The 23803-nt window shown below is 44.1% G+C and overlaps 1 long non-coding RNA gene across 1 annotated transcript; it reads left to right on the plus strand.

Moving 5' to 3' along the window:
- Positions 1-1630: 1630 nt before the first annotated feature.
- Positions 1631-23760, plus strand: LOC111751866 (uncharacterized). Its single transcript, XR_002786925.2, has 4 exons — positions 1631-1838; positions 19468-19631; positions 19721-19812; positions 22577-23760. It is a non-coding gene; the product is annotated as an uncharacterized LOC111751866 (long non-coding RNA).
- The last annotated feature ends 43 nt before the right edge of the window (positions 23761-23803 follow it).

Raw genomic sequence — 23803 nt, forward strand, 5'->3', positions numbered from 1 at the left:
TTCTCACAGGCCGGGTGAGTGGGGCGCCTGCCCTCTCTTCCCTGGAGTCTGTCCAGCTTGCATCAGCCTCGGGAAGAACAGGGAGCTGGGCAAGGCCTGCCCTCCAGCTGGTCCCTAGCAGCGATTGGGGCACACTCCCGGTGGCAGGGCACACCATTTGGAAGGCGGCCTATGGATCCGGGACGATGCTTTGCCACGTGCTCTGTGCTCTCATCCAAGTGAAGCCAGGGGAATTGCTTGCTGGCCCTGGGCGGCAGCGAGTTCAGGCGCCAGGGCACCCAAAAGCCAGGAAAGGCCCATGTGGGTGCGGGCTTGGGCTGGAGGCTTCTCGCCAGCCAGCTCATCTTCCTATTGCGAAGGAGGGGCCGGGCTTGGCCAGCCTTCTGCCCGCCTCATACTCCCCGCCCTACCTGCTCCTGCTCCCTGCCCAGCCTGCTCCCCTCCCCACCTGCTCCACTCACTGCTCCACCTCCTCCCTCACCCCGTCTCCTCCTTTTGCTGCCCCTCCTCCTCTCCGCCCCGCCTCCTCCTCCCCGCCCCGCCTGCTCCCCTCGCTGGTCCGCCTTCTACCCCGCCCTACCACCTCCCCTCGCTGCCCCGCCTCCACACCCCCACCCCGCCTGCTTCCCTTGCTGCCCCGCCTCCCACCCCGCCTCCTCCTCCCCGCCCCAACTACTCCCCTCGCTGCTCCGCCTTCCACCTCCCCGCCCTGCCCTCTCCCCTTGCTGTCCCACCTCCTCCTCCCCGCCCCGCCTGGTCCTCTCGCTGCCCCGCCTGCTCCCCTCGCTGCCCCGCCTGCTCCCCTCGCTGCCCCGCCTGCTCCCCTCGCTGCCCCGCGTCTTCCTCCCCGCCCCGCCTGCTCCCCTCGCTATTCCACCTCCTCCTCCCCCAGCCCGCTTCCTCCTCCCCGCCCCGCCTGCTCGCCTCGCTGCCCCGGTTCCTCCTCCCCGCCCCGCCTCCTCCTCCCCGCCCCACCTGCTCCCTCGCTGCCCCTCCTCCTCCTCCCCGCCCCACCTGCTCCCTCGCTGCCCCGCTTCCTCCTCCCCGCCCCACCTGCTCCCTCGCTGCCCCGCCTCCTCCTCCCCTTCCCGCCTGCTCCCCTCCCCTTCCCGCCTGCTCCCCTCCCCGCCCCGCCTGCTCCCCTCCCCGCCCCGCCTCCTCCTCCCCACCCCGCCTCCTCCTCCCCGCCCCGCCTCCTCCTCCCCGCCCCGCCTCCTCCTCCCCGCCCCGCCTCCTCCTCCCCGCCCCGCCTCCTCCTCCCCGCCCCGCCTGCTCCCCTCGCTGCCCCGCCTTCTCCTCCCCGCCCCGCCTGCTCCCCTCGCTATTCCACCTCCTCCTCCCCCAGCCCGCTTCCTCCTCCCCGCCCCGCCTGCTCCCCTCGCTATTCCACCTCCTCCTCCCCCAGCCCACTTCCTCCTCCCCCACCCGCCTGCTGCCCTTGCTGCCTCGCCTCCTCCTCCCCGCCCCACCTGCTCCCTCGCTGCCCCGCCTCCTCCTCCCCGCCCCGCCTGCTCCCTCACTGCCCCGCCTCCTCCCCGCCCCACCTCCTTCCCTTGCTGCCCCGCCTTCCACCCCGCCTCCTCCTCCCCGCCTCGCCTGCTCTCTCTCTGCCCCGCCTGCTCCTCCCCGCCCCGCCTGCTCTCTTGCTGGTCGCAGCGCCCGGCCTTCAGCCCTCTCCACATCCGTAGTCTCGGAGCGCTGAGTGGAACGACTTGTCCTCAGCGGCTGCCTGGGAGTTCAAAGGGCCACTCAGCTTTGAGAGCCCGGGAGACCTACATTTGTCCGCTTGAGTGAGGGGTTTGGTTTGGTCAGGAGGCGAAGTTCCGGCCCGCAGAGTTGTAAGTTCCAGCTTCAAAGAAGCAACCTTTCTAATCTGCTGGGAAATCTCTGCCCGCCGTCACCGCAAGTATTTTGTCTGCAAAGAGTTTTTCATCGCTGGCTTGTCTGTCTGGCCAGTTACGAATCCCGTCGCCCCTCCCTTCGAGGTTCCCCGGGTGCCTCTCTCCAGTGGCCCCAGGGCTTCCTAGGAGAGGCCCTGTTGCCCTCCACGCCAAAAGTTTGACAAAGAATTCCGAGCGCTGTCCCTCTGGAATGCAGCGACCCCTGGACCTGGTATTACCCAGCTCTCATCCCAGGAAAAACACAGCCCCCCAAACGCACTCACAGGGACACCACAAAGGAGGGCAGGGCGGTGGTTCAGGGCTGGCTGTGGAACTACGAGGTGCTGAGCAGTGTGGTCTGATGGGTTTTATGGGAGCCAGGCCAGGGGACAGCATGAGGCGAATCATCATGGATAGTATACACCAACGTGGGTGTCCACACCAGTCCTCCTACCTTGGCTACTGACTAATGGGCCTAACTAGTGAGAACTCAAGACACACCTGCCTCTGGAGTGCCAGGCTATTTCTCCCAGCCTCAGGGAGGTGGAGAGCTCTTTCTGATTTCCCTACTTTTGATATTGTCCATTGTGGTTAGTCTCAGTCATCATCACGGTGGTCACTAATGTTCATTGAGCACTTACAGCCTGCCAGGCCATCCTCTGAGTGCACCACATGAATCACCTTTTACCTTCTTGTCAGCCCTATGAAGTGACTACTGTTAAGAACCTGAATGTACAGATGAGGTGAAACAACCTACCTAAAGTCGCAAAGCCAGTAAGCGGTAAAGCTGGGATTTGAACGCCTCTGTCCTTCAAGGAGCCCAGGTAGTGCAGTGGTTAAGTGTTCGGCTGCTCCATATACAAAGCATAGTGGTTAAGAGCAGGGATTCCGACTTGGGGATTTCATGGACCAATACAATTAATAAAACTGGGGACTGATATAAGGAACCCTGGCAGTGCAGCAGAAACCCCGGTGCCATAGTGGCTAAGTGTTACAGCTGCTAACCAAAGGGTTGGCAGTTCGAATCTGCCAGCAGCTCCTTGAAAACTCTATGGGGGCAGTTCTACTGTGTCCTGTAGGGTCACTCTGAGTCGGAATTGACTTAACAGCAACAGGTTTGGGTTTATTTTGGTGGTGCAGTGGTTTAAGTGATGAACTGCTAAACAAAAGTTCAGTGGTTTGAAACCACCAGCCACTTTGTGGGAGAGAGATGGGGCAGTCAGCTTCCGTAGAGATTTACAGCCTTGGAAACCCGATGGGGTCACTATGAGTTGGAATTGACTCAACGGCAGTGAGTGTTTTTTTTTTTTTGAGGGGGGTTTGGGGGCTGACATAAGATTGACAGCTTTTTATTTCACCAGTTAAGTCCATTTAAAAGAACACCATTTATGACAACAACATAAGAATAGGAATAAGAGCTAATCCTTAAAGGGAGAGTTTATGATGTACCAGGTACTGTTCTCAGTGTTTACATGAATTATCTGATTTAATCCTCATAAAACCCCCATTCAGCAATCATTATTAAATTATTATAGACAAGGAAACGGAGAAACCAAAGTGCTAATTGCTCCTGCGCTTGTGCTTATAACCACCGTACTATCCTCTCTCGCTCTTGTTTCATAAAAGACATCTTTGAAAACAATTAAGCACACAAGGGGGGCCCTAACTTCAGAATTTGGGAAGAACCAATTAAAAAGCTCAGTCAATGAAGTCAGACAGCTCTGGATTTGAGTTTGGGGCAAATTAACATTTCTTTACCTTGGCTTGTTCAACTGTAATATGAAACTACTAATACCTACTGCTTCGGGTTGTTAGGAGGAATAAATGACTTAACATAAACAAACCAAAACCAAACTTATTGCCATCGAGTTGATTCCAACTCATAGAGACCCTATAGGACAGAGTAGAACTGCCCCATAGGGTTTCCAAGGAGCTGCTGGTGGATTCAAACAGCTGACCTTTTGGTTAGCAGCCGAGCTCTTAACCACCGTGCTACCAGGGCCCCTAACAAACAGAATATTTAATAAAATGACTGGTACATAATAAGGGGGACCAATACATTCCAGCTGTGAGTCTTATCATTACTGTTCCTCCTGGCACAGCCTTACAAGCTCATGCCCTGCTTGGAAGAAACAGTGTGGACACTACGGGCTGGTCCTGCTACTGAGGTCAGGTAGACACTGTGACTATCCCCCTCTTTCCCTCTCTCCCTCCCATTTTGCCTCCTTGACTGAACAGAAGCAGCCAGAAAGAGTTGGAATTTGCCTCCCATTGGTTGAAACTGGTGTTGCCCTGGTAGCACTCATAAACATTCCTTCTGAGAACTCTGGAGGAAAAACTTCTGAGAGATTCTTTCTGAGGCCATTCCATCTGCTGCTGCTACTGCTTCAAACAAGGATTTGACCACTCAGGTATCAGGGTTTGTTGCGGGGGGAGGGCTCCACCAAAAGCAGTAGATGTCCCCATTCATCACTCAGATCCCAAACTTGACCACATCCTTGTCTCTTCCTGCCTGTTTGGCCCGTCTGGCCTCTTATTAGGAAGGGAAGGGGAGAAAAAGAACCAGGAGAGGCCAGCAGGAGGGAGGCTCAAGAGTGATGTGTGAGGATAAAATTTGAACCTTGTCCTGGGCCCTGCTTCCCCAAGCCCCCTTCCCTTTCCTGTTGGAACACAGGGTTCATGGGGAAGGTCTTAAGGGGGTCCTTTTCTGGATAAAGTCCTCACCTCATTTACAAGGTGTTGGAGGTCATAGAAGGAGCCCTGGTGGCACACAGTGGTTAAGCACTTAGGTGCTAACCAAAAGGTCGGCGGTTTGAACCTACCAGCAGCTCCATGGGAGAAAGATGCAGTAGTCTGCTTCCATAAAGATTACAGCCTTGAAAACCCTCTGGGGCAGTTCTACTCGGACCTGTAGGGTCGCTATGAATCGGAACCGACTTGATGTAAACGGGTTTGTTTTTTTTTGGAGGTCATAGATTTGGCTCCCAGTCTATTCAGCAGTTTGAAAGCCAAGCCACTGAATGAGCAAATTCCCCAACTGAGCCATTTTCTGAAGGATCAAGTTGCTGTATGGCTAATTCACCAAAGGCTATTAAATTTATTAATTTGCCAAAAAATGTTGTTATTGTATAATAACAGACTTTACAGCAATCGTCTTCGGCCAAATTAGCATTTTTTTTTAAGGGCTGGGGAGAAGCACTTCTCTAGAGTTGAGGCTACTTCAGACATCCCCTCCCTACCGCCACCTTCAGTCCGTCTCTACTCTGGGGATTGGCAGCTCAGGCAGACTCAGTTTCCTCCTAGCAGGTGACCCTGTCCACTTCCTCCCCAGCTGCCAGCTGCAGCAAAAAGAACCTGAGGCAGAGGCAAACTGGAGTTAAAATAATAATATGAAGACTCAAATTAACACTGGTCAACATAATTACAGGAATGTTCAAAGGCTACTCAAACCATACTTGGACTGATGGCCATGGGAACCAGTTTGCCAGGTGTAGCATCTGCCATACCCTGGGAACAACAATAATGTTGAGAAAGGGAACAAAGGGCTGCCCTTCTTGAAAAGAGGCTCAGAGAGACAGGAGCCACATTCTGGACTCCAGATGAAAAATTAACAACAGTGCCCTACCCTCTGTGAATTTCAGAGGAAAAAAAGCGTTGTAGTTAGGAGGACAGGTTGTGGAGCTAGATACTCGGGGTGTGTGGCTTTGTTTCCTCATTCTAACATGGTAATAATAGTCTCTATGTACCAGTCAGGGTGCCAACAGGAAATAGTTGGCATACTAAAATCAAGATAGTTAGAGAATGCTTAAGTAAAAGGAATGTTTACATAGGTGTGGGCACCGGTAAAACCAGTTGCTGGTCCAACTCATGAAGACCCTGTGTATCTCATAGTAGAACTATACTCCATAGTGTTTTCAATGGCTGATTTTTCAAAAGCCAAGTCTTTCTTCTGAGGCACCTTTTAAAAAATTTTTTAATGCTTTAGGTGAAAGTTTACAGAGCAAATTCATTTCTCATTAAGCAGTTAACGTACAAATTGTTTTGTGACATTGGTTACCAAACCCATGATGTGTCAACACTCTTCCCTTCTCCACCCCAGGTTTCCTCTTTCCATTTGTACAGTTTTCCTGTCCCTTCCTGCCTTCTCGTCTTTGCTTTTGGGCTGGTGTGCGTGCCCATTAGTCTTGTATACATGACTGAACTACGAAGCATGTTCCTTATGTGTGTTATTGTTGGCCGTATAAAGCGAAAAACCAAACCTGTTGCCGTCGAGTTGATTCTGACACATAGCAACCCTATAGGACAGAATAGAATTGCCCCCATAGGTTTTCCAAGGAGCAGGCTGGTGGATTCAAATTGCCGACCTTTTGGTTGGCAGCCAAGCTCTTAACCACTGCACCATATAGACCTGTTTAATCTTTGGCTGAAGGGTAAACCTCAGGAGTGACTTCAGGACTGAGTTCAAAGGGCGTCCGGGGACCATATCTCAGGGTTTCTCCAGTCTCTGTCAGACAGGTAAGTCTGGTCTTTTTTTTTTTTTTTATATACTTTTTATTGTGCTTTAAGTGAAAGTTTACAAATCAAGTCAGTCTCTCACACAAAAACTTACATACACCTTGCTACATACTCCCAATTACTCTCCCCCTAATGAGACAGCCCACTCTCTCCCTCCACTCTCTCTTTTCGTGTCTACCTCGCCAGCTTCTAACCCCCTCTACCCTCTCATCTCCCTTCCAGGCAGGAGATGCCAACATAGTCTCAAGTGTCCACCTAATCCAAGAAGCTCACTCCTCACCAGCATCCCTCTCCAACCCATTGTCCAGTCCAATCCATGTCTGAAGAGTTGGCTTTGGAAATGGTTCCTGTCCTGGGCCAACAGAAGGTCTGGGGGCCATGACCACCGGGGTCCTTCCAGTCTCAGTCAGACCATTAAGTCTGGCCTTATGAGGATTTGGGGTCTGCATCCCACTGCTCTCCTGCTCCCTCAGGGGCTCTCTGTTGTGTTCCCTGTCAGGGCAGTCATCGGTTGTAGCCGGGCACTATCTAGTTCTTCTGGTCTCAGGCTGATGTAGTAGTCTCTGGTTCATGTGGCCCTTTCTGTCTCTTGGGCTCGTAATTGCTTCATGTCCTTGGTGTTCTTCATTCTCCTTTGATCCAGGTGGGTTGAGACCAATTGATGCATCTTAGATGGCTGCTTGCTAGCGTTTAAGACCCCAGACGCCACTCTTCAAAGTGGGAAGCAGAATGTTTTCTTAATAGATTTTATAATGCCAATTGACTTAGATGTCCCCTGAAACCATGATCCCCAAACCTCTGCCCCTGCTACGCTGGCCTTTGAAGAGTTCGATTTATTCAGGGAACTTCTTTGCTTTTGGTTTAGTCCAGTTGTGCTGACCTCCCCTGTATTGTGTGTTGTATTTCCCTTCACCTAAAGTAGTTCTTATCTACCAACTAATTAGCGAATACCCCTCTCCCACCCTCCCAACCTCCCTCCTCTCGTAACCACAAAAGAATGTTTTCTTCTCAGTTTAAAGTATTTCTCAAATTCTTATAATAGTGGTCTTATACACTATTTGTCCTTTTGCAACTGACTAATTTCACTCAGCATAATGCCTTCCAGGTTCCTCCATGTTATGAAATTTTTCACAGATTCCTCACTGTTCTTAATTGATGAGTAGTATTCCATTGTGTGAATATACCATAATTTATTTATCCATTCATCCGTTGATGGGCACCTTGGTTGCTTCCAACTTTTTGCTATTGTAAACAGTGCTGCAATGAACATGGGTGTGCATATATCTGTTCATGTAAAGGCTCTTATTTCTTTAGGATGTATTCCGAGGAGTGGGATTGCTGGATCATATGGTAGTTCTATTTATAGCTTTTTAAGGAAGCCCCAAATCGATTTCCAAAGTGGTTGTACCATTTGACATTCCCACCAGCAGTGTAGAAGTGTTCCAGTCTCTCCAACATTTATTATTTTGTGTTTTTTGTATTAATGCCAGCCTTGTTGGAGATGGAATCTCATTGTAGTTGTGATCTGCATTTCTCTAGTGGCTAATGATCGTGAACATTTCCTCTTGTATCTGTTAGCTACCTGAATGTCTTCTTTAGTGAAGTGTCTATTCATATCTTTTGCCCATTTTTTAATTGGGTTATTTGTCTTTTCACAGTTGAGTTTTTGCAGTATCATGTAGATTTTAGAGATCAGATGCTGATCGGAAATGTCATAGCTAAAAACTTTTTCACAGTCTGTAGGTAGTCTTTTTACTCTTCTGGTGAAGTCTGTGGATGAGCATAGGTGTTTGATTTTTAGGAGCTCCCAGTTATCTAGTGTTTCTTCTGCATTCTTAATAGTGTTTTGTATACTGTTTATGCCATGTATTAGGGCTCCTAACATTCTCCCTATTTTTTCTTCCATGCTCTTTAACGTTTTAGATTTTATATTTAGGTCTTTGATCTATTTTGAGCACATTTTTGTGCATGGAGTGAGGTATGGGTCTTGTTCCATTTTTTTTTGCAGATGGATATCCAGTTATGCCAGCACCATTTGTTAAAAAGACTGTCTTTTCCCCATTTAACTGTTTTGGGGCCTTTGTCAAATATCAACTGCTCATATGTGGATAGATTTATGTCTGGATTCTCAATTCTGTTGTATCAGTACCAGGCTGTTTTGACTACTGTGGCGGTATAATAGGTTCTAATGTCAGGTGACGTAAGGCCTCCCACTGTGTTCTTCTTTTTCAGTAATGCCTCATTTATCCGGGGCCTCTTTCCCTTCCATATGAAGTTGGTGATTTGTTTCTCCATCTCATTAAAGAATGTCGTTGGGATTTGGATCGGAACTGCATTAAATGTATAGATCACTTTTGGTAGAGTAGACATTTTTATAATGTTAAGTCTTCCTATCCACGAGCAAAGTACGTTTTTCCATTTGGGTTAAGTCTCTTTTGGTTTCTTGCAGAAGTGTACTATAGTTTTCTTTGTATAAGTCTTTTACATCTCTGGTAAGATTTATTCCTAAGTATTTTATCTTCTTGGGGGCTACTGTAAATGGCATTGATTTGGTGATTTCCTCTTCGGCGTTCTTTTTGTTGGCGTAAAGGAATCCAACTGATTTTTGTATGTTTATCTTGTATCCCGATACTCTGCAGAACTCTTCTATTAGTTTCAGTAGTTTTCTGGAGGATTCCTTAGGGTTTTCTGTGTATAAGATCATGTCGTCTGCAAATAGAGACACTTTTACTTCTTCCTTGCCAATCTGGATGCCCTTTATTTCTTTATCTAGCCTAATTGCTCTGGCTAGGAACTCCAACACAATGTTGAATAAGAGCAGTGATAAAGGGCATCCTTGTCTGGTTCCCGATCTCAATGGGAATGCTTTCAGGCTCTCTCCATTTAGGGTGATGGTGGCTGTTGGCTTTGTATAAAAGCCCTTTATTATGTTGAGGAATTTTCCTTCTATTCCTATTTTGCTGAGACTTTTTATCATGAATGAGTGTTGAACTTTGTCAAATGCCTTTTCTGCATCAATTGATAAAATCATGTGATTCTTACCTTTGTTTTATTTATGTGATGGATTACATTAATTGTTTTTCTAACGTTGAACCATCTCTGCATACCTGGTATGAATCCCACTTGGTCATGGTGAATTATTTTTTTGATATGTTGTTGAATTCTACTGGCTAGAATTTTGTTGAGGATTTTTGCATCTACATTCATGAGGGATATAGGTCTATAATTTTCTTTTCTTGTGGTGTCTTTACCTGGTTTTGGTATCAGGGATATGGTGGCTTCATAGAATGAGTTTGGGAGTATTTCATCCTTTTCTACCCTCTGAAATTCCTTTAATAGTAGTGGTGTTAATTCTTCTCTGAAAGTTTGGTAGAACTCTACAGCAAAGCCGTCCGGACCAGGGCTTTTATTTTGTTGGGAGTTTTTTGATTACCTTTTCAATCCCTTCTTTTGTTATGGGTCTATTTAGTTGTTCTGCCTCTGTTTGTGTTAATTTAGGTAGGTAGTGAGTTTCTAGGAATTCATCCATTTCTTCTAGGTTTTCAAATTTGTTAGAGTACAATTTTTCATAGTAATCTGATATGATTCTTTTAATTTCAGTTGGGCCTATTGTAATATTGCCCATCTCATTTCTTATTCTGGTTATTTGCTTCCTCTCCTGTTTTTCTTTTGTCACTTTGGCCAGTGGTTTATTAATTTTGTTGATTTTTTCAAAAAACTAGCTTTTGGTCTTGTTAATTCTTTCAACTGTTTTTCTGTTTTCTATTTCATTTAGTTCAGCTCTAATTTTTATTATTTGTTTTCTTCTTTTTTTTTTCTGGTGCCTGTGGGTTTCTTTTGTTGCTCTCTTTCTATTTGTTCAAGTTGTAGGGATAGTTCTTTGATTTTGGCCCTTTCTTCTTTTTGGATGTATGCATTTATTGTTATAAATTTGCCTCTGAGCACCGCTTTTGCTGTGTCCCAAAGGTTCTGATAGGAAGTTTTCATTCTCATTGGATTCTATGAATTTCTTTATTCCATCCTTAATGTCTTCTATAATCCAGTCTTTTTTGAGCAGGGTATTGTTCAGTTTCCAAGTGTTTGATTTCTTTTCCCTGTTTTTCCTGTTATTGATTTCTACTTTTATGGCCTTATGGTCAGAGAAGATGCTATGTAATATTGCAGTGTTTTGGATTCTGCTAAGGCTTGCTTTATGACCTAATATGTGGTCTATTCTGGAGAATGTTCCATGTGCACTAGAAAAGAAAGTATACTTGGTTGCTGTTGGGTGGAGTGTTCTGTATATGTCTATGAGGTCAAGCTGGTTGATTGTGGCATTTAGATCTTCCGTGTCTTTATTGAGCTCCTTTCTGGATGTCCTGTCCTTCACCAAAAGTGGTGTGTTGAAGTCTCCTGCTATAATTGTGGAGCTGTCTGTCTCACTTTTCAATGCTGATAGAGTTTGTTTTATGTATCTTGCAGCCCTGTCATTGGGTGCATAAATATTTAATATGGTTGTATCTTCTTGGTGTATTGTCCCTTTAATCATTATATAGTGTCCTTCCTTATCCTTTCTAATGGATTTAACTTTAAAGTCTATTTTGTCAGAAATTAATATTGCCACTCCTGCTCTTTTTTGATTGTTGTTTGCTTGATATATTTTTTTCCATCCTTTGAGTTTTAGTTTGTTTGTATCTCTAAGTGTAAGGTGTGACTCTTGTAGGCAGCATACAGACGGATCTTGTTTTTTAATCCATTCTGCCACTTTCTGTCTCTTTATTGGTGCATTTAGTCCGTTTACATTCAGGGTAATTATGGATAGGTATGAATTTAGTGCTATCGTTTTGATGTCTTTTTTTGTGTGTGTTGTTGACAGCTTCTTTTTCCAACTTAATTTTATGTGCTGAATAGATTATATATTGTCCTTTCCTCATATTTGTTGTTGTTGATTTTATTTCTGCTGAGTCTCTATTTTTTTCTTGTATTTTATTTCGATGAGTAGGATAGTTTGTTTCCTTTGTGGTTACCTTATTATTTACTCCTATTTTTCTAAATTTAAACCTAAGTTTTATTTCTTTGTATCGCTGTATCTTCCTCTCCATATGGAAGGTGTATGATTACATTTCTTAGTCCCTCTTTATTATTCTAATGTTGTCTTTTATATAATAACATCGCTCTTACCCTGTTTTGAGCTTTTTTTTTTTTATATAATCCTGCGTTGTTTTTTTGGATTTCCCTGTCTGGGTTGACTTCTGGTTGCTCTGCCCAGTATTCTAGTCTTGGGTTGATACCCGATATTATTGATTTTCTAACCAAAGAACTCCCTTTAGTATTTCTTGTAGTTTTGGTTTGGTTTTTACGAATTCCCTAAACTTGTGTTTATCTCGAAATGTCTTAATTTCACCTTCATATTTAAGAGATAGTTTTGCTGGATATATGATTCTTGGCAGGCAATTTTTTAAATATGTCATCTTATTGCCTTCTTGCCTGTGTGGTTTCTACCGAGTACTCCGAGCTTATTCTTATTGGCTCTCCTTTGTAGGTGACTTTTCATTTATCCCTCACTACTCTTATAATTCCCTTTATTTTTGGTTTTGGCAAGTTTGATTATAATATGTCGTGGTGACTTTCTTTTCAGATCTACCTTATGTAGAGTTCAATGAGCATCTTGGATAGATATCTTCTCATGTTTCACGATATCAGGGAAGTATTCTGCCAACAAATTTTCAACATTTCTCTCTGTATTTTCTGTTATCCCTCCCTGTTCTGGTACTCCAGTCCCTCGTAGGTTATTTTTCTTGATAGAGTCCCACATGATTCTTAAGGTTTCTTCTTCTTTTTTAATTCTTTTATCTGATTTTTCTTCAAATATATTAGTGCCAAGTGATTTATCTTCGAGTTTAGAAATTTTGGCTTCTACTTGCTCAATTCTGCTCCTCTGACTTTCTGTGGAGTTGTCTACTTCTGTAATTTTATTGTTAATCTTCTGAATTTCTGATTGCTGCCTGTGTATGGATTTTTCCAGTTTATTAAACTTTTCATTATGTTCCTGAATAATCTTTCTAATTTCTTCAATTGCTTTATCTGTGTGTTCCTTGGCTTGTCTGTGTATTGTCTCATTTCCTTCCTGATGTCTTGAAGAGTTCTGTATATTAAACTTTTGTATTCTGCATCTGGTAATTCCAGGAATGCACTTTCATCTAGAAGACTCCTGGATTCTTTCTTTTGAGAGCCTGTCGAGGTGATCATGGTCTGTTTCTTTATGTGACTTGATATTGACTGTTGTCTCCAAGCCATCTATAAGTTATTGTATTAGTTTATGCTTGCTTACTGTGTTGTAGCTGCTTGCTTTGTTTTGTTTTGGTATACCCCTATGGGTTGCTTGAATGAGCTAGCTTGATTATTTTCACCTTTGGAGCTGTGACGTCCGGTCCCCAGATGGCTAGAGCTATTATCAGGTATATCAGTCTAAGAGTCCATTCAGTTTTCTTGTATGAGTTCAGCTCAGGTTTCCAGGTAGCTGATCATCAAGTGTGTGGTACAGGCTCTGTCCTATGGTCTTAGAGGGGCAGGAGTGATTGGCGTATATACTGGTATCTGATTGCAGCAGGGGGTCACGCTCTGAACAAGGCAGGGGGCTGAGAACTGACCCCCAGGTGACTCTGAGGAAAGCACGTCCCTGTTCCCTAGAGCGTGCAGGTGGGTGGGTTCTGCAGATGGACCATGGGCACCCAAGGTTTTTGGTTGTAAGGACTGGGAGGTACCAGTTATCTTTGGGTCCCTGTCACAGGTGGCTGGGTGACCTGAGTGGAGCTACCAGTCCTTAGGTCCCTGATGTGGGCAGGTGGGGACCTTGTTTAACAGGCAAAGCAATGTCAAACATCAAACACCCACCTCTCTACCGCACAGCTGCAATGGTTGGAGTCTGCCAACAAGGGCCTATTCTCCCAATATAGGCCCACACAGGTCCGTGCAGAAGGGAAAGTTCCTCAAAGTCCACGGACAGTTTATGCCTGGACAGGGGGTGCTTCTTTCCTGAGCTCCCCCGGTTAGTGGAGCTAGCAAATTATCTTTTCCCCCAAATGCAATTTTTTTTCCTTCCCCAAGGCCGGGAGGATGGCTCTAGGTGCTCAACAGGGCCTATCTCAGGCCCAGGGAATTCATCCGCTGAAGCCAGTTTGTGGGTTGGGGGGGGATGTGTTAAAATATACGGAAGTACTTAGCTTTTGCAGAGAGTGCCGTTCTCCTCAGGTTCCAGAGGTGTGAGTGGGCTGTGTGGCTGGCTGCTTCTTCCTGAGGAAACTGTGGCCAAATGCTAGTACCAGCCTGCCGCCACCGCCGCCACTGCTCTGGGAATGATGCCTGAGGGCTCCCCACGATTCAGGTCCTGTAAATCCTCTCCAGTTCTGAAGGGCCTCTTCCTTCCCCTGCCCCTCAGTTAGTTGTCTAAGCTTGCTTTTGAAGCTCAGGGCTCCCAGCTTGTCACAAATATACTTGTTTTACTTGTTTTTTTGGGTCTTTGTTGTAAAGAGGGCTCACTGGAAGCATCTGTCTATTCTACCATCTTGGCTCTGCCCTCAGGTCTTTTTTTTGTGAGTTTGAATTCTGTTCTACATTTTTCTCCAGCTCTGTCCAAGACCCTCTAATTTTGATCCCTGTCAGAGTGGGCGGTGGTGATAGCTCGGCACTATCTAGTTGTGCTGGACTCAGCCTGGTGTAGGGTGTGGTAGCTGTGGCCCATCAGTCTGTTGGACTTATCTTTCCGTTGTGTCTTTGGTCTTTTTAATCCTCCTCTCCTCCAGCCGGGATGGGATCAGTAGATGTATCTTAGATGACTGCTCACAGGCTTTAAGACCCCAGATGCTACTCACCACAGTCAGATGTAGAACATTTTCTTTAATGTTGTTGTTAGGTGCCATCAAATCAGTTCCGACTCATAGTGACCCTGTGTTCAACAGAACGAAACACTGCCCACTCCTGTGCCATCCTCACAATCGTTGTTAGGCTTGAGCCCATTGGCCTTCCTCTTTTTCACTGACCCTCTACCAATCAAGCATGATGTCCTTTTCCAGGGACTGATACCTCCAGATAACATGTCCAAAGTACGTGAGACATTCTCTTGCCATCTTTGCTTTTGAGGAGCATTCTGGCTTAATTTCTTCCAACACAGATTTGTTTGTTCTTCTGGCAATCCATGGAATATTCAATATTCTTTGCCAACACGACGATTCAAAGGCGTCAGTTCTTCTTTGGTCTTCCTTATTCATTGTCCAGCTTTTACATTTATATGAGGCGATTGAAAACACCATGGCTTGGGTCAGGTGCACCTTAGTCCTTAAAGGGACATCTTCACTTTTTAACACTTTAAAGAGGTCTTTTGCAGCAGATTTGCACATTGTAATATGTCTCCTCATTTCTTGACTGCTGCTTCCGTGGGGCTTGATTGTGGATTCAAGTAAAATGAAATCCTTGACAACTTCAATCTTTTCTCTGTTCATCATGATGTTGCTTATTGGTCCGGTTGTGAGGATTTTTGTTTTCTTTATGTTGAGGTGTAATCCATACTGAAGGCTGTGGTCTTTGATCTTCATTAGTAAGTGCTTCAAGTTCTTTTCACTTTCAGCAAGCAAGGTTGTGTCATCTGCATAACACAGGTTGTTAATGAATCTTCCTCCAGTCCTGATGCCTCATTCTTCTTCATATAATCCAGCTTCTCAGATTATTTGCTCAGCATATAGACTGAATAAGCATAGTGAAAGAGTATAACCCCATCCTTGCCTCTAAGGAGCATTCTGGCCGCACTTCTTCCAAGAAAGATTTGTTCCTTCTTTTGGCAGTCCATGGTGTATTCAATATTCTTTGCCAACACCACAATTCAAAGGCGTCAACTCTTCTTTGGTCTTCCTTATTCATTGTCCAGCTTTCACATGCATATGATGTGATTGAAAATACCATGGCTTGGGTCAGGCGCACCTTAGTCTTCAGGGTAACATATTTTGCTCTTCAACACTTTGAAGAGGTCCTTTGCAGCAGATTTACCCAATGCAATGCGTCTTTTGATTTCTTGATTGCTGCTTCCATGGCTGTTGATTGTGGATCCGAGTAAAATGAAATCTTTGACAACTTCAATCTTTTCTCCATTTATCATGATGTTGCTCATAGGTCCAGTTGTGAGGATTTTTGTTTTCTTTATGTTGAGGTGTAATCCATACTGAAGGCTGTGGTCTTTGATCTTCATTCGTAAGTGCTTCAAGTCCTCTTCACTTTTAGCAAGCAAGGTTGTGTCATCTGCATAACGCAGGTTGTTAATGAGTGTTCCTCCAATCCTGATGCCCCGTTCTTCTTCATATAGTCCAGCTTCTCGGATTAATTGTTCAGCATACAGATTGAATAGGTATGGTGAAAGAATACAAGCCTGACGCACACCTTTCCTGACTTTAAACCAATCAGTATCCCCTTGTTCTGTCCAGACAACTGCCTCTTGATCTATGTAAAGGTTCCTCAGGAGCACAATTAAGTGTTCTGGAATTCCCGTTCTTCGCAGTGTTATCCATAGTTTGTTATGATCCACACAGTCGGATGCCTTTGCATAGTCAATAAAACACAGGTAAACATCCTTCTGATATTCTCTGCTTTCAGCCAGGATCCATCTGATATCAGAAATGATATCCCTGGTTCCAAGTCATCTTATGAATCCAGCCTGAATTTCTGGCAGTTCCCTGTCGATATACTGCTGCAGCTATTTTTGAATGATCTTCAGCAAAATTTTGCTTGCATGTGATATTAATGATATTGTTCTATAATTTCCACATTCAGTTGGATCACCTTTCTTGGGAATAGGCATAAATATGGATCTCTCCCAGTCAGTTGGCCAGGAAGCTGTCTTCCATATTTCTTGGCATAGACAAGTGAGCACCTCCAGCACTGCATCTGTTTGTTGAAACATCTCAATTGATATTCCATCAATTCCTGGAGCCTTGTTTTTCACCAGTGCCTTCAGAGCAGCTTGGACTTCTTCCTTCTGTACCATCGGTTCCTGATCATATGCCACCTCTTGAAATGGTTGAATATCGACTAATTCTTTTTGGTATAATGACTCTGTGCATTCTTTCTATCTTCTTTTGATGCTTCCTGCGTCATTTAATATTTTCCTCATGGAATCTTTCACTATTGCAACTCGAGGCTTGAATTTTTTCTTCAGTTCTTTCAGCTTGAGGAACACCGAGTGTGTTCTTCCCTTTTGGTTTTCCATCTCCAGCTCGTTGCACATGTCATTATAATACTTTACTTTGTCTTCTTGAGAGGCCCTTTGAAATCTTCAGTTCTTTTACTTCATCAATTCTTCCTTTTGCTTTAGCTGCTCGACGCTCAAGAGCACATTTCAGAGTCTCCTCTGACATCCATCTTGGTCTTTTCTTTCTTTCCTGTCTTTTCAGTGACCTCTTGCTTTCTTCATGGATGATGTCCTTGATGTCATTCCACACCTCATCTGGTCTTCGGTCACTAGTGTTCAATGCGTCAAATCTATTCTTGAGATGGTCTCTAAATTCAGGTGGTATATACTCAAGGTCATATTTTGGCTGTCATGGACTTGCTCTGATTTTCTTCAGTTTCAGCTTGAACTTGCATATGAGGAATTGATGGTCTGTTCCACAGTCGGCCCCTGGCCTTGTTCTGACTGATGATATTGAGCTTTTCCATCGTCTCTTTCCATAGATGTAGTCAGTTTGATTTCTGTGTGTTCCATCTGGCGAGGTCCATGTATATAGTCACTGTTTATGTTGGTGAAAGAAGGTATTTGCAATGAAGAAGTCGTTGGTCTTGCAAAATTCTATAATTCGATCTCCAGCATTTTTTCTATCACCAAGGCCATATTTTCCAACTACTGGTCCTTCTTCTTTGTTTCCAACTTTTGCATTCCAATCGCCAGTAATTATCAATGCATCTTGATTGCATGTTCCATCAATTTCAGACTGCAGCAGCTGATAAAAATCTTCTATTTCTTCATCTTTGGCCCTAGTGGTTGGTGCATAAATTTGAATAATAGTCGTATTAACTGGTCTTCCTTGTAGGCGTATGGATATTATCCTATCACTGACAGCGTTGTACTTCAGGATAGATCTTGAAATGTTCTTTTTGACGATGAATACCACACCATTCCTCTTCGAGTTGTCATTCCCAGCATAGTAGACTATATGATTGTCCAATTCAAAATGGCCAATACCAGTCCACTTCAGCTCACTAATGCCTCGGATATCGATGTTTATGTCTTCCATTTCCTTTTTGACGATTTCCAATTTTCCTGGATTCATACTTCGTACATTCCAGGTTCCGATTATTAATGGATATTTGCAGCTGTTTCTTCTCAATTTGAGTCGTGCCACGTCAGCAAATGAAGGTCCTGAAAGCTTGACTCCATCCATGTCATTAAGGTCTACTCTACTTTGAGGAGGCAGCTCTTCCCCAGTCATCTTTTGAGTGCCTTCCAACCTGGGGGGCTCATCTTCCAGCACTATATCAGACAGTGTTCCGCAGCTATTCATAAGGTTTTCACTGGCTAATGCTTTTCAGAAGTAGACTGCCAGGTCCTTCTTCCTAGTCTGTCTTAGTCTGGAAGCTCAGCTGAAACCTGTCCTCCATGGGTGACCCTGCTGGTATCTGAATACCAGTGGCATAGCTTCCAGCATCACAGCAACACACAAGCCCCCACAGTACGACAAACTGAGAGACACGTGGGGGCTGGAAATGTTAGCTAATGCCAATATTTACTATATATATATATATTTTTTTTTTTTCAGGAAGAAAGATGGTAAAAATGATAGTTTCCAGGACATGATATAATTATATACCTGTGTCTTAGTCATCTAGTGCTGCTGTAACAGAAATACCCACAAGTGGATGGCTTTAACAAAGAGAAATTTATTCTCTCACAGTCTACTAGGCTACAAGTCCAAACTCAGGGCATCAGCTCCAGAGGAAGGCTTTCTCTTTCTGTCTGCTCTGGAGGAAGGTCCTTGTCTCCAGTCTTCCATTGGTCTGGGAGCATCTCAGCACAGAAACCTCAGGTCCAAGGGATGCACTCTGCTCCCGGTGCTGCTTTCTTGGTGGTATGAGTTCCCCATTCTCTGCTTGCTTCCCTTTCCTTTTATCCCTTGAGAGATAAAAGGTGGTGCAGGCCACACCCCAGGGAAACTCCCTTTACATTGGATCAGGGATGTGACCTGAGTAAGGGTGGCTTTATATATATATATATAAATTTTATTTATTTTGTTGTTGAGAATAGACACAGCAAAAATCCAAAAAAACAAACCCACTGCTGTCGACTCACAGCAAAACATACATCAATTGAACAGTTTTTACAAGTACAATTCAATGACATTGACTTGTGCAGCCATTCTCACCTTCCTTTTCCAAGTTGTTCTTCCCCCATTAACATCAACTCATAAACTAAAGTTCCTATCTAATCTTTCAAGTAGCTGTTATCAATTTGATCCCATATAGATAGTCCTTAAAAGAGCACAATGCTCAAGGCAGACATTTTTTACTAATTAAGATAAACTATTATTTTGTTTTAAGAAGACTTCAGGGGATATTTTTGGCTTAAGGTTTAAAGATTGTCTCAGGGCAATAGTTTCAGGGGTTCATCCAGCCTCCATAGCTCCAGAAACTCTGGATTCTTTGAAAATTTGAAATTCTTTTCTTCATTTTGTCCTTTTGATCAGGATTCCTTTATAGAATACTTGATCATAATGTTCAGTAACAGTAGCCAGGCACCATCCAGCTCTTCTGGTCTCATAGCAAAGTGGCTGTTGTTCCTGGAGGCAACATTCTATTACACCATGATTTATGGTATTATGGTTTTGAGAACCTGAAAAGTAGATCTCAGCAGCCAGGCACAAAGGGTAGACAGTGAAGTCTCACTCCTACCCTTAGCCCCCATTTCTCTTCCTGGAGGCAACCACTGTTACCTATTAATTGCGATTCTTCAAGAAATAGTCTGTACTTCTGTGTGTTTGTGTGTGTGTGTGTGTGTCTATGCACACCACATGCATGCGCAAGCACAGAGTAACTTCTCAAATTTATTTTTTTTCAGACAAAAGAAAATGGAGGTGGACAAACCTGTAAAAACTAAGAAGAGAGTGAGGCTGTTGTCCAAACCTGAGGTGATAATAGAAAGAGATGACATTATCAGGATGACTGAAATGGCTCAATCTGTATCTGAAGAGGTCATCTTGGCTGCTGTTCAGACTGTGGAAGGTAATAATCCTGATTGGGTACCTAAGGAATTGTATCATTGTGTAACTCCATACTACCAGCCAACTAACCAATTTGCACCTTGTTTGCAGACATTGAACATCCCGTCAAAAACATCAGGTGGATCACACATGGTGAATTCACAGTGGAAGGGGGACGACTGCACATTGAGAAGTTCATTTCAGTAAGTTAGTTGACCACTCCAGCTTGGTACAGAAAGGCAAAGAACAACAAAATGGCTCTTGTTTGATCAAAAGTTGGAAGTCCAGAAGACCTAGGAGATGATATCAAAGGTGACTAGTACACATTGTCCTCATTTGGTGTGATAGTCTTTGAAGATGAAAAGCACACTGGTATTTCCCAGTGTTTATATCATCGTAACCTTTTTTCTAGGGAAGCATGATATTCCCAGTTAAGCAATTCTCCCATGCTGGTGCATTCAATAGGGGCCTAGTGGCCTAAGGAAGGAGATGTTCCTCCAAAAAGGGAGTTCTCCACAACCAATTTTAGAATGCTCATAGCAACAGAGAGGATGTGAATGGACATAGAATCATTTTGATTTAGCTTTGCAATATACTCACCTCACAGTCAGATGTACATGCTCATGATTCCTTTTTTTCTCCTGAGCCTGGCTCTGACCCATGACTGTGGCTTCTCCTGGCAGTTTTGGGAAAAAGGCCCTACATTACTTTATATAACTGGTGGGGTGGATAAAGAAGAATGGCTTGAAATTTCTTTTTACCGTACTTTCTCAGAACAGAAATCTTCCCAACCTCTGGGAGAAGTTTCCAGCTGTCTCTGTTCTTCTGGACAGCCCATCAAAGCCTATATCCCTCAGGGCAGTTTCCTAGGCCCTAGGAAGGCCTGGTCAAGCCAGGGTTTTCTGGCTTCACACCCTCTATTCGTGCTCCAGAGGGCACAACTCATCCTTCCTATTAGAAGTAGTCTGTAAAGCAGAGAGAAGATAAATGGTGCAAAGTCCTAGTTACCCTTGAGCTTTCCTGCTGTAGAGTACATCTTCATGTTAGAGTTGGGCAAAGATCCCTGCCTGTTGCACCCAGGGTTCCTGAATCTGACAGGACTAGGACAGAAAGCAAGCAGGAAATTTTGGCCCTGGAGAGCTCGCTCATCACTCCGAGTAAAAGCCAAAAGTAAGTTCTGACAATGGCCTACGAGGCCCAATGTGATTTGAAGCCCATCCTCCACCACTTACTTCTCTGACCCGGTCACCTTTTCACCTTTCAGCCACACTTGCCTCCTTGCAGTTCCTCAACTTTCAGCCATGTTCCAACCTCAGAGCCTTTGCATTTGCTGTTTCCTCTGCCTGGAAGATGATCCTGAGATATTCTCATGGGTCACCTTTTTTTTTTTTAATCTCCATCCAGATATAGTTGCTAAAATGCCACCTGCACATTGAGGCTTGTTCTGGTCACCTCATCTAAAACTGTAATCCTCTCACCTTCCCTGCTTTATTTTTCCCCTTAGCACTTATTACTACCTAAGATACTAGATTTTACTTCATCCTATTGCCTTTCTCCCACCACCAGGATATATGGTTCATGAAGGCAGAGACTTTTGTTCACTGCTTTGTCCCAGACCCTAGAAATGGCAGGTACACCGTATATGTACCATAAATACTTGTTGAATACATGAATGGATTTATTCTCTCCATACCATTATCTCTTCACTGATGAAAAGACAGGTCAAAGTATTTATTTGTCTTACCTACACCACATCATGCTGTTGTGAGAAGAGAGGCGATTAGAAAGTAGAAGATGACTGAAAAGCTAAAAGCTCTATACAGCTCATGACAGAAAATCACCATGTTCCCAGCACCCCTCATATAGTGACCCACAGAAGTTAGGTCTACCATCTAAGCAACAGGCATTTCTGATGGAAAGCCTTCTTGAGCATTGTGCAGATTTCCTAGAGGCTATTGTGTGTTTTGTTCTGTTATACATGGGGTCGCTATGAGTAGGAACCAACTCGACGGCACCTAACAACAACAGTTGTGTAGCAAGGGATGGTAAATTAGGAGTTGCCATTTACTGAACTCTTGCTATGTGCCAAGCACTGCTGAGAACTTCCCGTGAATTATTTCATTTAATCCTCCCAACAAACCTACATAATAGGCATATCATTGTACCCATTTTACAGATGAGGATACTGAGGCTCAGAGAGATTAGACAATTTGTCCAAAGTGTCTCCAATTAAGAAGCACAGTGAATTTTTTTTTAATATGCTCTTTCCACCATAGTAGGAAATGTACTTGGATGATAAAAATAAAACATCATTATGGACAAGGAAGTGATGCAATAAGATTACCACCCAGAATCCCCTTACTAATTCATTTTTTAAAATGAGTGAATAATGTATGCAAGAGGAAACAATGCACAGTCTTATTATCAATGAAAAATGCAAATTTAAACCATTTTAAGGTATTGCAATGTGCCTAGGTAAGAAATTGGCAAAAAAAAAAAAATAAGAATGATTAAACCTGGTGTCAGAAGGCTTGTGTATTGTGGGGGAGGGTAGGTACATTTTTACATTGCTAGTGGGCACAATAATTGGTGCTTTCTCTTTAGGAGTGCAATCTGGCAACAAGAATACACAAATGAGTTCTTTATAAAAGTTGGACACCCCTACGATGGTTAAGGTTGTGTGTCTACTTGTCTGGGCCATGGTTCTCAGTGGTTTGGCAGTTATGATATAGTTTGGCAGTTATGTGATGATGTAATCATCTCCATGATGAGATCTGGTATAATGTAATCACCTCCATGATAAGATCTGCTTTGAGTAGGCAGTCAGTTGAAAGGGAGTTTCCCTGGGGGCATGGCCTGCATCCAATATATATGGACTTTCTGGCAAAGCTGGCTGGCTTTTGCTCACTCTGGATCCTGCATGTGGCTCATCATCATCTGACCTCCAGTTTTTGGGACTTGAGCCAGCAGCTTGCCATATTGCCTGCCGATCCTGGGATTCATCAGCCTCCACAGCCTGTGAGCAAGCATCCTGCCATCTGACCTGCGAGTATTGGGTTCGTCAGCCCCTGCAGCTACCTGAGTCAGGAGAAGCCTCCAGCCTGGTGCCTGACCCATGGACTTGGGACTTGCCAGCCTCTACAACCGCGTGAGCCATTTCCTTGATATAAATCTTTCTCTCTCTCTCTCTATATATATGTACATACATGCTTCACTGGTTTTACTTCTCTAGAGAACCCAGCCTAAGACACGCCCCAATGCCTAACATACAGTTAAAATTATTTTTATGAAAAAAATAAAATATATCAGTATAAAAAAATCTAATGAGCAGAAAGACACAAAGTACAAAATGAAAGTTCTCCCTCCACCCCTACAAAAGTCACTTACCGTTGAGAACAGTTTTGTGCATATCCTTCTCGGTGCTTGTTGATTTTGAGGGTCCGATAATATGTAATTAGCTAAGCCATCCCAGGTATAGTAGCACAGTGAGATACTATTTCTTGGAAGTGAGTATATGAAGTAAAACAGTGTTATGTAAAAATTACAAAGCACGAGGAGAGAACCCACTAACTGGAGCTCCATAAAAGTTCGTTGCCTGTACATTGATAAAAATGGGAAGCTTAGTCTTATGGAAATAGTTGAATTCAATGTTGTATCTAATCAAAAGGGAGTAAAAAAAACATTAAGAACCAAATTGAGAGGAAGACAATCTCAGAATTCAGGCATCTGGTGGAGTGGAGAGAGCACTGAGCTGGTTGCTCAGCAGCTCTGGGTTCCAGTCTCTCTGCCTTTTTTGTTGAGTGTCCCTACCCATTTCTAGGCCCCAGTATCCTCAGCAACAAGGTGAGGGGCTTTGATGATCCCTAGGAAACATTTCAGCTCTATGAAGTCTGTGATTGTGTGATAGAAGAAAACATTAGAACTGAATAAGTATATTGAGTAATGTCAAAAGGTTAAAAGAAAACAGACATGCTCTAACAGGCCTCAAGGAGTTGACTTTGAGTTCCTTCATTAATAGGAATAATGATGATCAAGTAAGAAAACACACTCCCTGATCTCAAGAAATTTAGAGTCTAGGGCTCCTCTCTGGCTACCTGAAACAGCCAACTGGGCACAAATTCAAAATAAAAGGAACTGAGGCAAAAGGCCAGCCTGCCTTCTTTTTTTTTTTTTTTTTTTAAAGGAGAGGACCTT

This window comes from Loxodonta africana, chromosome X (genome assembly GCF_030014295.1).
Source record: "Loxodonta africana isolate mLoxAfr1 chromosome X, mLoxAfr1.hap2, whole genome shotgun sequence".
In the NCBI taxonomy this organism is placed as follows: Eukaryota; Metazoa; Chordata; class Mammalia; order Proboscidea; family Elephantidae; genus Loxodonta; species Loxodonta africana.